This window comes from Mustela nivalis (assembly GCF_964662115.1).
Source record: "Mustela nivalis genome assembly, chromosome: 3".
Taxonomy (NCBI): domain Eukaryota; kingdom Metazoa; phylum Chordata; class Mammalia; order Carnivora; family Mustelidae; genus Mustela; species Mustela nivalis.
This window is the reverse complement of record NC_139022.1, coordinates 135,100,447-135,115,587: the sequence shown is the minus strand read 5'-3', so window position 1 is coordinate 135,115,587 and position 15,141 is coordinate 135,100,447. Positions and strand designations below refer to the sequence as shown.

The window sequence follows — 15,141 nt, the reverse complement described above, 5'->3', positions numbered from 1 at the left end:
AGCAGAGAGCCCAATGAGGGGTTTGATCCCAGACCCTGAGATCATGACCTGAGCTGAAGGCAGAGGCTTTAACTCACTGAGCCACCCAGGCACCCTGGAGTAATTATTTTTTGAAGATTATTATTTATTTGAGAGAGAGAGAGAGTGCAGGAGCAAGGGGGTGGGGCAGAGGGAGAGAGGCAGAGGAGGGAGAAGCAGACTCCCCACTGAGCAGGGATTCTGATGTGGTGCTCAAGTCCAGGATCCTGAGATCATGACCTGAGCTGAAGACAGATACTTAACTGACAGAGCCACCCAGGTACTCCTGGAGTAATTATTCTTAACAAGTTTACATATTGTTCAGATAACATGATATAATTTAAAAAATGTTTTCTGAGAATCTTTAATGTAGCAGCTAGTGTATTATGTGTGCTCCTATTCATTAATATTAAATTTAGTAGCTGAGGTTTAAGTGATTTGCCACAGAGGAAACAGTAGAGTGTTGAGTTTGTGACATATGGGTAATATCCAATGACTATTAACTACTATTGTTGTTATTATTATAACCAATAAAATCATTTCATTTACTTATTGGCAAAGGTGGGCTACAAGCTTCAGTCTGATATTCTGAATCCAATAGTGGCATAAAATAACACTGCTCCCTAATACTCTATAGTGAAATAAATATGTATCTATTTATTTTATAATGTATGTTTATATACATATTTTATTTTCTGTTTTATAATTGGTTTATAGAATTCTATTTCTGCTAATTGAGATTTTTTAAAAAGTCTTTTCCCTGTCCTCCCTGCAAATTCACTGATACAGGTCTGTGAATCATCAGTGTTACACAATTCACAGTACTCACATAGCACATAACCTCCCCAATGTCCATAACCCAGCCACCCTATTTCCCCTACCCCCACCCACAGAATGTGAATTTTTAAAGCTCATGTGATTTAATTTCTTTTATGTGATGGATGGGGAAACTGAAGTCCAGCTTGAATGACTTGTTCTTGGTGACTTGGTGAGTAGTGTCAGAGATGGCACTCAGAGATGAGATCCCCATTTTCTATGATGCTACAGAGCCCCTCTGAAAGGAGGAAAGAGAGTCTTTGTTCCTGCAGCATTCCACACTGCAGTCCAGCTGGGAGTGGGGAAGAACTGCAGGAGGAGGCTCAGTGACCCTTGGCAGGGCTGAAGTCACTGAGCTTTGTGCTGTCAAGTGTAGAAAACCAGAATGAAGTGTCTGGAAAATGGTTATAGTAGGCAAATTTTGTGCATTTACAAAAATGCAACCACTGTTTAGTGACATAAAATTATTAATGTGATAGGCTTCTCTCAAGGTCCTCATTTGTCAGTCCTACAAAGTCCCATTGGACAAAGTATTAGTGTTAGTTTAATCTTCATTTCCTCTGCATTAAATATCAGTTGTTTTTCTCTCTGTACATCCTATCACAGGATAATCCAGCACAGTGGTGAAAGGAACCATGGGTTAAATCCCAGTATGGTGGGAAGAGAGAACATTCTGAAGACAAACTTTCCAGGTCTGAGACCCAGCTCTGCCACTTCCTGGCTGTGTCAATTTGGGTGAGTGGCTGAACCTCTCTGAGCCTCTTTTTCCTCCTCACAAGATGGGTTAATAGTGGAATACATTGTGAGAATAAAATAAAATAATATGTGTGAAATTCTTCAGAAGGTGCCAGTACATAATAATCTGTTGTGAATGTTAGCTACAGAAGAAAATATATCCCAGCTGTGTTAGAATGTTGCTGAATAACTGAAAAAAGCTAATTCTTCTCTAGATATTATATTTTTCAGATATAAGTAAGAGGGTTTGATAAAGATCCTTCCTGCCTGAATATTCAATGAATTCAGGCTTGTCCTTGTCCCACCATCAGCAATAATCTCTCCTTCACTAACTCATAGTCCTGCCTTTGGGCCTCTGTTATGACACTTCTTCCACTCTTTGTTTCTAATACTTTGTCTATAATTATTTTTATCTGTCCCTACTTGAGAGCATGTTTATCCCTGTGATTTGCTCATGGCTAATGCTCAACAAATGTTTGAATGGATCGACAAGTATTAAACTTTTTGGTCTTAGCACATCTCAGAGTGAGTGGTCAGGTAGCTTTGTTGTGCCCCCCCCCTTTTTGTCTTTTATTATGGAAAATTTTGAAAAGAGAAAGATAATAAAAGGGACTGTCATAGACTCACTCATACCCAGAAACATTAAATATCCACTCATGACTAATCTTGCTTCATTTAGCCCACATTTTCCATCTTGTACCTCCAGAATTTACATATTTATATGTGTAAATATATGTATATGTATATATGGATTGTGTGTATATATCAATATTATTATACATTATGCATTTATATGAAATAAAACAAAAACAATTATAATTAATATAGCCACACCAACTCTCTTCTTTTGGTTACTATTTGTGTAGAATATCTTTTCCAATCTTCTTATTTTCAACCAATTTGTGTTTTTAAATCTGAAATGAATCTTTGTAAACAGCAAATAATTGGATCATTAAAAAAATCTATTGGGCCAGTCTCTGTCATTTAGTTGGGATGTTTAATTGATTTATATTTAATGTAATGACTGAGAAGGTGGGATTTATGTCTGCAATTTGACTATTAGTTTTCTATATATTTTATTTTTTTTGTTCCTTTGTTCCTTTATTATTACCTTTCGAGTTTCTAGAGTACCATTTTATATTTTTGAGTAAATATTTTCTTAGGTTTCCTAGAGATTACAATGAACATCTTAATTTACAACAACCTCATTTGTATTAATACTAACTTAATTTCAGTATTATATAAAAACTTTGCTCCTATGTAGCTCCATTCCCTCCCTCCTCCTTTGTGCCATTATTGTCATACAAATGAAATCTTTATAAATTATATGCTCATTTGCACAGATTTACAATTATTACTTTATATAGCTGTATCTTAAAAACTTAATTAATTTATTTGGTGGATACAGAGAGAGAGAGAGAGCTTGCGAGCTCACATTGCGGGGAGGGGCAGAGGGAGAGAGAGAATCCTGAGCAGACTCCCCACTAAGCATTGAGTCTGATGTAGGGCTCAATCTCATAACCCTGAGATCAGGGCCTGAGTCCAACAATCAACTGACTGAGCCACCCAGGCACATCTTTATGTAGTTTTTTTTTTTTTTTTTTTTTAATGTATTGGTATTTTTAAGTCAGAGAGGAGAAAGAAGAATTCATAAACCAAAAATCCTTTTATGTTGTCTTTTATATTTACCTATGGAGTACTTTTAGTGATGGTCTTTATTTCTTCATGTGAATTTGAGTTACTGTCGAGTGTCATTTCATCTTAGCCTGAAGGATTCCCTTTAATATTTCTTGGAAGCTGGGTTTGCGAGCAACAGATTGTTTCTGTTTTTTTGGGAATGCCTTCTTTCTCTTTTATTTTTGAAGGATAGATATACTTAATGTAGGATTCTTGGTTAATTGCCTTTTTTTCAGCACTTTGTGTATGTTATCCCACTGCCTTCTGGCCTCCCTAGTTTTGGATGAGAGACAAACTATTAATCTGATTGAAGATCTCCTAGTACATGCAAGTTGCTTCCTTCCTGTTACTTTCAAAGATTCTTTCTTGGTCTTGTGACATTTTTTCTAAAGATTTATTTATTTATTACATTAGAGAAACAGAGAGAGAGAGAGAGAGAGTGTGAGCACGGGAGGTGAGGGACAGAGAGAGAGAGAGAGGGAGAGAAAGAGTCTTGAGAAGACTTCCCACTGAGTGTGGAGCCCTACATGGGGCTCAGTCCCAGGACCCTGAGATTATAATCTGAGCTGAAATCAATAATCGAATGGTTAACTGACTGAGCCACCCAGGCACCTGTCTTTTGACATTTTGATTATGATTTGTTTAGGTGTGGATCTCTTTGAGTTTTCACCCTATTTGGAATTTGCTGAGATTTTTGGATGTGTAGATTAATGTTTTTTATAAAATTTGGGAAGTTTTTGCCCATTATTTCTTCAAATACTCTTTCTGCCCTTATTTCTCTCCCATTATGCATGTGTTGTTATGTTTGATGGAGTACCATGGTTCTCTGAGTCTTTTTTCTACATTCTTTCTTCTCTCTGTTCTTCAGGCTAGATAATCTCAATTACCTATCTTCAAGTTCACTGATTATTTCTTTTGCCAGCTCACATCTGCTGTTGAGTCTTATAGCAATTTTTTTTAAAGTTATTGTACTTTTCAACTCCAGAATTTATTTGGTTCTTTTAATAAATAATTTCTATCTCTTTATTGATATTCTTTATTAGGTGAGTTGTCATCTCAATTTCCATTAGTTCTTTAAATATAATTTACTTTAGCTGTTTGAATATGTGTAGAATACATGATTTGAAGTTTTTGTCTAGTGAGTCCTATATCTAATTGGACAATTTTTATTGATTGACCTTTTCCTATGTTTGGGCAATATTTTCTTATTAATTTGCATGTTTTTTAGTTTTTTGGTTGAAAACAGGACACTTAAAATCAGATTTTCTTTCCTTCCCAAAGGAGGATTTGTTATCACTGCCATTTGTTGTTGTTTTGTTTGTTTAGTATTTTGGGGGGAGAACTAATTCTGTATACCTTGTATTCTTTGTCATGTATGGACACTAAAGACTGATTATAACTGCTAATAACTGGATACAGATTTCCTTAAATTTTTGGAACCAGTAAGTTGCCCAGTCTTTAATAGGGGGCTCTGTTTTTGTGTTGGGACATATGTTTAATGCTGAGTTGGGCAGTTTTACAGCTTTCCTTAGCTTTAACTTCCTGCTTGAGTGGAGACTCAGTATTAGCCAGAGACAAGAGCTTAGGATATTTCAGGTCTTTTATATCATGTACACAAGTCTATGAATGCACGTGGCCTGCTAGATTTACAGCAGTATTCTAGAGCTCTTTAAAGCCAATTATGGCGATCTCATTTCTTATTTTTTCCTTTTAAGCTTTTTGGTTAACTTATTGCTTGCCTCAAACATTATTGATACTCTCCTCCTCCTTCTCCCTACCCCCAACAGCTGTGATGTTAAACAGTTGTGTTCAACAAATGCCCCTGTGGAAAAGTCTGTTCAAACTAGTCAGACTCCAAGTCTGATCAAAGAAAGGCATACTCATACTTTCAAGTGTTGCCTTCCAAGAAACCAGGGGACAGGTCAAGTAATGGTAATTCTCTGAAAATGGGACTTTGAAGGAGCTCCAACCCCATTCCACCCTCTTCTGTGACTGGTAGGTTGCTGCTTTTTACTACTAGGTTTTAGGCACTGCTGAGCTGGGGAGAAGGGATGAGAGACAAGGGCAAGTTAAAATATTACAAAACTCACTGTTTTACTGAGATTCAATCGTTTACCTTGAATAAATCCTCCCAAGATTGTTATAAGCCTTTGGCTAATTTGCAGTTGATTTTGACAGTTTTGTCACTGTTCTCAGTGCTTTTACAGAGAAAAAGTTTGGAAGTTCTCATTCTGCTTCTCACTGGCATCGGCTCCTTAAGTTTCTTTTCATCTATAGATTCGTCCATCATCACATTTTTTTCTTCGAAATCTTTTTTTGATGAAACCAGATCATTTTCTATCTGGTATGGATTTTGTTGATTGCATCCTTGTGGGTTTCATTTAACATGTTCTTCTGTCCCTGCATTTCCTGTGAATCAAGAGTAGGGTGTGTGATTACATTCACATTTGACTTGTTTTTGCAAGACTGTTTCATAGGTGCTGTGCTCTTCCATCGAGAGGTATTAAGTGTGGTTTCTTTCTTGCTTTTCCATGATTTTGGTAGCCACTGAAAAATCATTTCATAGATCCATAATTCATTAGAGAGAGCAATATGGTGATATTCCAATTCCAAATTTCTTCACAGCTTAATAACTGAAATTCTTATATGATGAAATTGTTCCTTATTCAACTAGCTCAGTATATGGAGATATAGCTTATAAAGGAAAGACACACTAAGTTGTTTTTATAAAATGAAAATATGGATTCTTAAAGATGAGTGAATTGTGTAAGCACTGGGAGTAGCATCTAGAATAAATCTCATGTAGAGTGCTAAATTTATTATGATTGCATAGGGTGGTGAAGTGTTATCTGATTAGTTGGCCCATTGTTCCTCATCTTACTTTGGGGAAATACCCTGAAAAACATGATGAGAGACATGAGATTCTAAGGTTATATGTCACCAGAGGAGATGGGTAAATGGCTTTGCATTTAAATTTAATGGGAATGAGTGGAGGTGAGATTTCAGAGGCTATCAGCAGTTTGGATTAGGAACCAAGTAATAGATTAACAGCAAGTAATAGAAAATAAAAATAATAGTCATTAAATAAGGTAGAAAGGTATTTCTCTCACATTTAAATGGTTACAGTTAGGTGGTATTTTCAGAGATCTATGTTCCTTCCATCTTGTGTCAAGGCCACCTCTTATTCCAAGTGACTCCTGGAGTTACAGTCATGATACCCACTCTCTAGCCAGGAGGAAGTAGAAAGGGCAGAGGAGAGCACATCCCTCCTGATACAGATATTTCCTAAGGACCTTGAGCATAAACTATTTCCTCTTATATCTCCTTGGCCAGAATGAAGATGGCCACATCTAACTGCTAGGGGGACAGGAAAATGTGTCTACTCAAATCATGTGCCCAGGTGAAAACCAGAGGTACTGTAAGTGAGGAAGGAGGGGAGAACAAATCTTGAGAGCAACTAGTCATCCCTGCCACAGAGTGGGAAGAGGAAAGGAAGCCAATAGATGGCACAAAGCTAGAGTTAGAATTTTCTAGAAGTGGGGTACATGAGGACTTTTTTTTTTTTTTAAGATTTTATTTATTTATTTGACAGAGATCACAAGTAGGCAGAGAGTCAGGCAGAGAGAGAGAGAGGAGGAAGCAGGCTCCCCACTGAGCAGAGAGCCCGATGCGGGACTCGATTCTAGGTCCTGGGATTATGACCTGAGCCAAAGGCAGAGGCTTAAGCCACTGAGCCACCCAGGCGCCCCTATATGAAAACTTTTAAGAACAAAGATGTATTCTTAATTTGTACTGTCCTAGAAATAGGACCTGATACAAGAATTTGAAGGCATGTAGTTTATTTAGGTGGTAATTCTAGGAAACAGCAGTAGGGGAGTGGGGAAGCGAGGCAGTAAAGGGAGGGCAAATATAAGCTGCACTTATTTTGAAGTGAAAACTTAAAATTAAAAAAAATGTTAACTTTCAGCTTTATTGAGATACACCTAACACATAAAGTTGTACAATATTGAAGGTGTACGTTGTGATGAGTTGATATGCGTATTCGTGTACATTGTAAAAAGTTCCCTGCATCTCGCTCATTAACACATCCATCACCTCACTCATTTACATATTTATTCAAGAGCTAGCATAGTAGGAAGTGGGAAGCCCTGGGGCCATTTGATAATTCTGCCTGTCTCAGAGGATATGTGTGTGTGTGTGTGTGTTGAGTTAATCTTATTTATTTTTTCAAAAATATTTATTGAAGACCTAAATGTGATGCACGATACTGATGCACTATTTCATGCTCTGAGGATACAGCGGCAGGGCGGGGGTGGGGGGGCACCCAAATGCCTGCCCTACCCGAGCTTACATTCTATCTTCTCTGAATGATGAGTACAGACAAACACCAGCTGACGTCCGAGTCACTGTTAGCTCTAAGATATTGATTGTTCTCTTCTGTAACTGGAAAAGTGCCATGTCTATTTTTATTTAAATATTTAATTTACTTATTTGAGAGAGAGAGAGAGCAGGAGCAGAGGGGTGGAGCAGATGGAGAGGAAAAAACGGACTCCCCACTGAGCAGGGACCACCGCCCCCCCCATCCCCCCCCCCCCCCCCCCCCCCCCCCGCCACAGGACTTGATCTCAAGACTGTGGGATCATGACCTGAGCTGAAGGCAGATGCCTAACTGGCTGAGCCACCCAGGCACCCCAAAAATGTGCTATATCTGATATAAGATAAAAGCGTGTCATTCTAGGGAGATGCTGGGAGGCAGAATTGGATGAAGGTTGTCCAAAAGTGCAAATTTTTGGTTCTAAGATAAATAAGGACTAGGAATGTAATGTACAACATGATGACCACAGTTAACTCTGTGTAGTATATTTGGAAATTGTTAGAGTAGACCCTAAGAGTTCTTATCACAGGGAGAAAAAAACATTTTTTTCTTTTTCTGACTCTTTTTTTGTATCCATGTAGGGTGATGGATGTTAACTAAACTTATCGCGGTAATCTCTTCACAACATGTAAGTCAAATCGGTGCCCTGTATACCTTACATGGATACTGTGCTGTGTGTTAATTATAGCTCCGTAAAAACTGGAAAGAAAATAAAGATGATATTCAGCAACAACAACAACAACATATCTTTTTGTTTCTGAGACGTGTGCCAATAGAAGTTTATTTTTCCATAGAGGATTGGATAACTATTTGGCTGTTTTTGTTTGTGTTCTCTTTTGCTGAGAACCTTTAGAATTCAGGACAGACAAGTGGAAAGAGGCTCAACCGGGTGAGAGCCAAGCAGGAAACACTAAATGGAAAAGTGTGAGTGAGTTCGCCAGGAGAGAGAATGGGAGACAAAGGATTTCGAAGAGGTTTCCCCAAATTCGTCATATAGTTCCACTCGAGGGGGCTTTACAGTAGATGTGTCCTGTTGTTCCTTCAAGAGCCTTTGAAGCCTAAACCCTGATACCGCTTCCCACTTGCCAGTTCCCTCAGCACATCTCAGATTTCTGTTTCCCTAAAAATCTCTAGCCACGATGATGGGATATGGTTTTGTCAGCACATTTGTTTCAGAGCTCTGTGACCTTGCCGGGCTAGGTGGCCGCTGAGATGTTCTGGGGTTAAGCCTCCTGTTTTAGGATTTTGAAAGAAGTCTGCCGCTGGGTGAGGAGATAATTCAGGGTTAGGTGGAGGTGGGGGGGTGGGGGGGTGGGAGGAGGTGAGGAAAGCTGGTTCCAGCTGATCAGGCCAAATGCTGGCACATTATGAAGGCAAACACGAGCTGGTGGCTTGGCCCTTTCCTCTTTCACCAGCCAGCTTTATTCGCTTAAACTCAAGTCGAGGGAGGCCAGCTTGTGGCTAAGAGCGTGGAATTTGGAAAGTGACATTTCTGCCTTTGCTAGTCATGTGAACCAGGACTAGCCATGGGAACCAGCTCTGTCTTTTTTTTTTTTTTTTTTTTTTTTAAAGCATCTGTATCTTTTGGAACTTCAGTTTTGTCATTTATAAAATGGAGCAGTCATTTTTATATACCAGGGTTTTAAAAAAAATAACGTGCATCTGTGTTGAGCACAGTGGCTGTGCTCGGTGAATGGTCTCTGTTCCTAGGCTAGGCAGATTGGAGGCTCCCAGCTTTACAGAGGAGGAGAATGAGGTGCACACAGTGGGTCTCTGCCCTCTGTTTCCCCCATTCTCTCTTGCCTCTTAGAATCCCATGTCCTTTCCAGGCTCAGCAGGTCCTAAAGCCTTGGCTAGGTTTGAGTGCTTTGCTTACCACCCTGAGCAGGGGCTGTTGGCAGAGAGAGCCTTACTTCTGCCCAGTGGGTCAGAGCTGCTTCCTGCTCTCCTAGGTCTGCAAGGAGCAGACTGGGTAGGAAGTGAAAGGGAACCTGAATGGGGCTCCCAGGGAGGCATCCGGTGGGTAAGTGCTGACCTGCTGGTGGAAAGCATTCAAAATGATTCTCTGGCATTTCTCTAAGAGCATTCATATGCAATCCAGGGAGGGCACATTTTCTAAAAGGCAGGTGGAAAGGCATCCCCGCTGTTCTCAGGAGGCACATTTGGAAGGCTCTTGTCCAATTAAAGCATTACAGGGCCCAACTACTCCTCAAAGTTATTTCTGAGGAGGGAGGGGTTGGTTTTTTGTCTCCTAACAGCAGAGAGGCCAGCAGCTGATAAAGGACAGGAGGATGTCCGAGTCTGTGCTGATACAGGCCTGAATTTGCTGTGTGGGTGTATATGTGCATGCAAAGGTGTGTTGGTATGTGCATGCATGTGCGTGTGTCTTCCCTCAGTGTCTGCTTTTGTTCCGGACTTTTCTCTCCCTCTTGTCTCTGCATGGCTCTGAGGATTCAGACCCCTAGGTGTGAATCCTGTGTGTCCTTGGGCAAAACGAGATGATCATGGTACCTGCCTCATTGAGAGAAAGTACATGTGAAGCACTTGGCGGGGGGTACTTGGCACATAGTATCTGCTCAATAAACTGGTATGTTTTCTGGTAACTTTTCTTTCTGTGTGTGCATTTCTCTCTATGGGGGCAAGTGGGGGGGCCTATACTAAATGTCCTAGGTTGCAGATCATGAAAGTGTTTGCAGGTCAGTTTCATGGGATGAAGAATGCGTCTGCTGTGCTCACCTCCATTTCTCCAGCACCAAGAACAGCTCCTGGCTAAGCTTGGGTGCTCAATTAACAAGCTGGTGACTGAATCCATGAGTGATTCTGACTGGAGCTATCTTAAATAGAAAAGGTGAAAAATACAGAGGACACCAAGTGTCATATTGAATCCAAGAGTGGGGATGAGGAAGGCCTCAGGAAGGGATACAAGCTGGGGTCTTGAATGCCACAGAGACAGGCTTGTCAATTCTCTTTCCACCTGTGCACAGTGACTTTGTTCTTTTATCTCCTATAGATCAGTTACTTCTGCTGTCAGGCTATCTGGTGAATTCTGGCCACCTTATAATGATCAGTTCAGCCAATTTCGGATACTGACTAGCTGTCTCTCAATCTCATTTTCAAATTCCCAGAAGTCATTTGATTGGCTTGGGCCAAATCTCTTAATTGCTGGTCTAGTCAGAAACTGTAGAGAGTAGGACTACATGGCTCCCACCCCCTCCCAAGGATCAGGGGAAATTTCTAGATGAGCTGGCTCTTGTGAGCTGGCAGATGTCTGGTTCAGTGGATGTCTTGACCTGCTGAGTCTGGAAGAAGGGACCCATCCACAGAAGAGATGAGGATGAGCTGAGGCATACTCTTTAACTTTAGAGCATGGGTGGGAGGAAGTGTGTATGTAGAATTATAGGACAAATGGATTCCCTGGTCCTGTCGGGGGTGGTTTGTATGGAGTGGTATTTGGGAGGATTTGGGAAAGACTCTTCCCATTGAGACCTGAAATTTCCTGGGAACCAGCCTTGTAACATTTTCCATTCTAATGGGAATGATGAGTGTTAATAACTGTAAGACCTTCATTCTTGAGCAAGGTGTGCTAAAGATCATTGCACTCTTTCCTATAGATATCTATAATGTTATCCCAGGGGAATGAGTTACATATGGAAATCCCTGTCAATTTTAGTCTTCCGGAATAAGTTTGGCCCTTCTGTTGAGCTGTGTTTCTCATTAATCCATTGGTTCTTAGAGAATGGTCTCCTACGAACAACATCACAATTGCCCAGGAACTTGTTAGAAATGCAGATTCGTGTCCACTACCCCAAGTTCTGGAAGCTTTCTCAGTGAGTCCCATGCATCTAGAAGCTGGGAAAACTATTGCCTCTTTGGGGAGAGGCTTGTCCCTTGGTTCAAGGTTTCATAGGATATGTCCCTGTGAAGACTTTTCTGAGTAAAGTCTTTGAGATTAACCCCTCAAGAGCCTTTGAGTAGATATTGCCATTAAGTCCCAACAATTGCTTCTCTCAGCCTTGGGAAAAGTTATAATTCCTAAAGAGATATTGGCCTGGAAACTCCTTTTAGAGGCTCAGCTATAGAAGCAGACACACTACTCTGTCTTTTATCTTAAGGAAGAATGAGTGATGTCAGCGTGAGCTTCCCGCTGAGACAGTGGATGTTTTCCACCTTCAGGCAGAGGTGGTGTGTGGAGCACTCTGAATGGAATCGCAGTGGACCAAAGTAGAATTTCAGTCTTTATTTGTAAGTGGAGTGGGAAGGAAAATACCGTTCAGTATCTGCATCCCTTTATCTCACTGCATTCCCGCAATGGCCCACAAAGGTGGATGCTATCATCCTTGAAGAACAGTGAAATAGTTGGACCGCTATTTGACCAGCAAGTGCTTCAATGGGGAGCCAAACCAAGACAATTATAGGCCAATAACCAACCCCCCAGCCACAGCGCTACAACATTTGCCCATGGCACTTAGCCTCGTCCTTTTCCTCCTTCTGTTTTTCCTTCTCCCATCCCTGCATCATGTTCTACTCTGCATTACATTGAGTTTCCTCGCCTCCAGGGAGGTTGAGGCAGAGCTTTTAGGCTTTCTGTGCTCCCATCAACAGAGGGATTTACAACTCCCCACAGCCCTATCTGGACTGGAAAGCTGTTCTGTGGTGTGGAGAGGTGACAAGAGCAGTGTGCATGGTGCATCTGGGAGAGATATGTCCTGTGTCCTGCCCCCTGGGCTCACAGGAGAGCAGGGTGGGCAGCCAGTTTTTTGGAGAGGCGGGGCAGGTTATGCACAGAGCGCTCCACTCAGAGGCAAGGGAGGTTGCTGGGCCTGAAGAAGCTCAGTTTGAAGCCACGGGGGCATCTCAAGAAATCCTGTGCTGACCTGACCCCACTCCCCACACACTAGCCCCCAGAGACCCCACCTGTAATCCTCATGTTATTAGTGGGTGAACGTGTGCATGGGAGCCCAGAGGTACTGTATGGACTGAAAATAAGTTTCTGTCCTCTTGGCACATAAGAACTCAAAATAGAAGTTTAGCCGAGTCATAAGAATAAAAGAAATTGTTTCTTGAACAAACGAACGTGTGGGCTGGGAATCGTAGCCTCTACGCAGACTTGGCTCATTTGCTGTGCTCAACAACCCGTGAGGTAAGTGGGGCTCTCCAGGGCCTCTTTTGTCATTTGTCACTGTGCGGTATTTAGCTGTGAAGTCCAGCTCATCGCCCTCTTACACAACGGTGTTTCCCTACCAGTGTGGGCGGCTGCCTGGCACCCGCTTGCCACTAGGTGGGGCTAGAAATCGCAGGATGCCTGGGGTCTTGCGGGGGCTTGCTGGAGATGGTGGGAGAAGCCCCTGGAAATGACAAGGCAGTGAGGGGAATTCCCTTCTCCTTGAGGGGTCGGAAGGAGCCCTCTTTTCATCACAGTCAGAGCATCCAGTGCTCTTTATTTTGCTAGCTTGGGTTTTCAAAATGACAAAAGTTATCTACTTTGCAAATAGCTCCGAAGTTTGTCAACTTAAACCATCTCTGTTCTTCTCCTGGGAGAGATCCACCCAACGGTTTGGTCTGTATGTTTCCTTTGTTTTCCTTTGAGTTTAACACGTACACACTTACATGTACACACATGCCTGTGTCCGTAGATCCACAAATCCTCAAGCACACATATGTATGGCACATGCTTTGTTTTCCAACTTGCTTGCTTTCACTTAGCATACTTAGAAACATTTTCTCCAGTCAGTGCAGACAGATGCCTCATATTTATTGCCTCTTTAAGGTATAAATGCACTGCAGTTTTAAAAACCATCCACCTTCTCTTCTCCCCTTCTCTTCCCTTCTCCCTTCCCTTTCTTCTCCTCTTCCAACTTTTTTTTTTTTTTTTTGGCTATTACTAACAGTGTTGAAACGAATATTTTCATACCTGTAACTTTCTGCCCTTGCATTGGTATCTATTGTTTTAGCGTAGTTTGCTTTGTTTTACTTTTGCATCGGCTGGATCCCAAGTAACTCACATTTAAAATTTCCGTAGCTACTGCTTGAGAATTGCTCTTCATAAAGGTTGTACTATTTTAAACTCCCTCCAGCAGAGTTACGAAGAGCAATGTTTCTAAATCCTGCATTGCGCTTAGCTGTTTAATAGCCCTATCAAACACGTGAGACCCACTGAGGAGGTCGGGCATCCGCCAGCCTGGCCCTCAGCACTTAGCCCAGCACCTCTCCGTCTGCAGGTGCTTAGCGGGTGTTTGCGTGACTGAAAGAGAACGTGTAGGATAAATACATGCCAAGAACTCATTCTGAAAATTATGCTTGGGAAATTTTCAGACAAGAAATTTAACAGACAAGAACAATATTCCAGCTTGGAGGATGATCAGTTTCCAAATTCACTTGGGGTGGTGAAGGTTAAAAAAAAAATCTGTTATTTTATTTCAAAATTTTGATCTGTTGCTTTGGCTCGATAATTATACAAAGGGGGGGGGAACCCCACTTTGGCTTCTCCAGCTGGGTTTGATTTGGATAATACATTTGCACAGTAGTGTAGACATGAGCCTGGTCTGGGAGGCTGGCCATTCTCACTGTGGATTCCCACGTAATCCTCCCAGGGCATGGCCTGGATCAGCTGTCCTACTAAGTATAAGGCATACTGCCAAGGCCTGGCCTGGCCCCTTTGGCTGAGAGTGTGTGGGGCCGGTTTGTGGCAGAGAGGGCCTGGCTTATGTCCTGCTTATTTTTGCTCTGTGACCTTGGGCAAGTCACTGTGCCTCTGGAGGCCTCCGTGCCCTCACTTCTAGAGCAGGAGCGATCATTTCAGCAATTCCTGCCTCTTGGCTGGTGGTGAGGCCCAGAAACAGGTCCAGAATGGTAGCGTGCTATGCAAACGTGAAATGACAGTTGCAGACTATCTTGTTGGCCTCTTGAGAAGACGTTCAGTGGGAAAAGTGAGGACTGGAGCCCCCAGGGGAGAGAAGAAGGCTGAGAGCCTTCCAGGGACACAAAGGACTTTCCCCATCCCAGCACCAGGCAGGGACCTGTCTCCTTGGGGCTGCTTTTGCTTGATTTGGTGTGCTGTTAACCTTTGCTCAGCCCTAGGCTGTGTTTAACTTGGGGCCATGGACAGGGGGAGAAGGTCACAACAAATATAGTGGGAGGCATTTTAAGTACCTCAAGCAATAAATCCTCATGTACCTTGAGCCTGCCCAGGCTTCCCCAAACCTGGGAATTCAATTTTGTGCAGCGCGCACAGTTTGCCAAGCACGCGAAGTCACTGGGAGAACAACTTGATGTATTGCGATGGGGAAAAAAATTGCCGTGTCCCTTTCTTCATTCAAATTAACACCTTTTCATACAGGGCTGACAGGTGACTGATCACCTGAGAATACATCCTGGCTTCAAGTGATGTGATAGTGCTTCCTTCTCTGTTTCCCTGTCTTTATTTTCCTGACTTAAGAAGTCAGGAGAAAACATTATTATTATTATTGCTCTAGAATCAGTACCTGATTCATAAGCCCTAAGCCCTGGGGCCTGGCATATGG

The 15,141-nt window shown here is 41.9% G+C and overlaps 1 long non-coding RNA gene across 2 annotated transcripts in view; it reads left to right on the top strand.

Moving 5' to 3' along the window:
• Positions 1-15,141, top strand: part of LOC309861830 — a 159,408-nt gene that overhangs the window by 33,400 nt on the left and 110,867 nt on the right. For both annotated transcript variants that reach the window (XR_014310224.1, XR_014310225.1), the window contains exon 2: positions 1,441-1,569. This is a non-coding gene — a long non-coding RNA (uncharacterized lncRNA). The remainder of the gene's footprint in view (positions 1-1,440; positions 1,570-15,141) is intronic.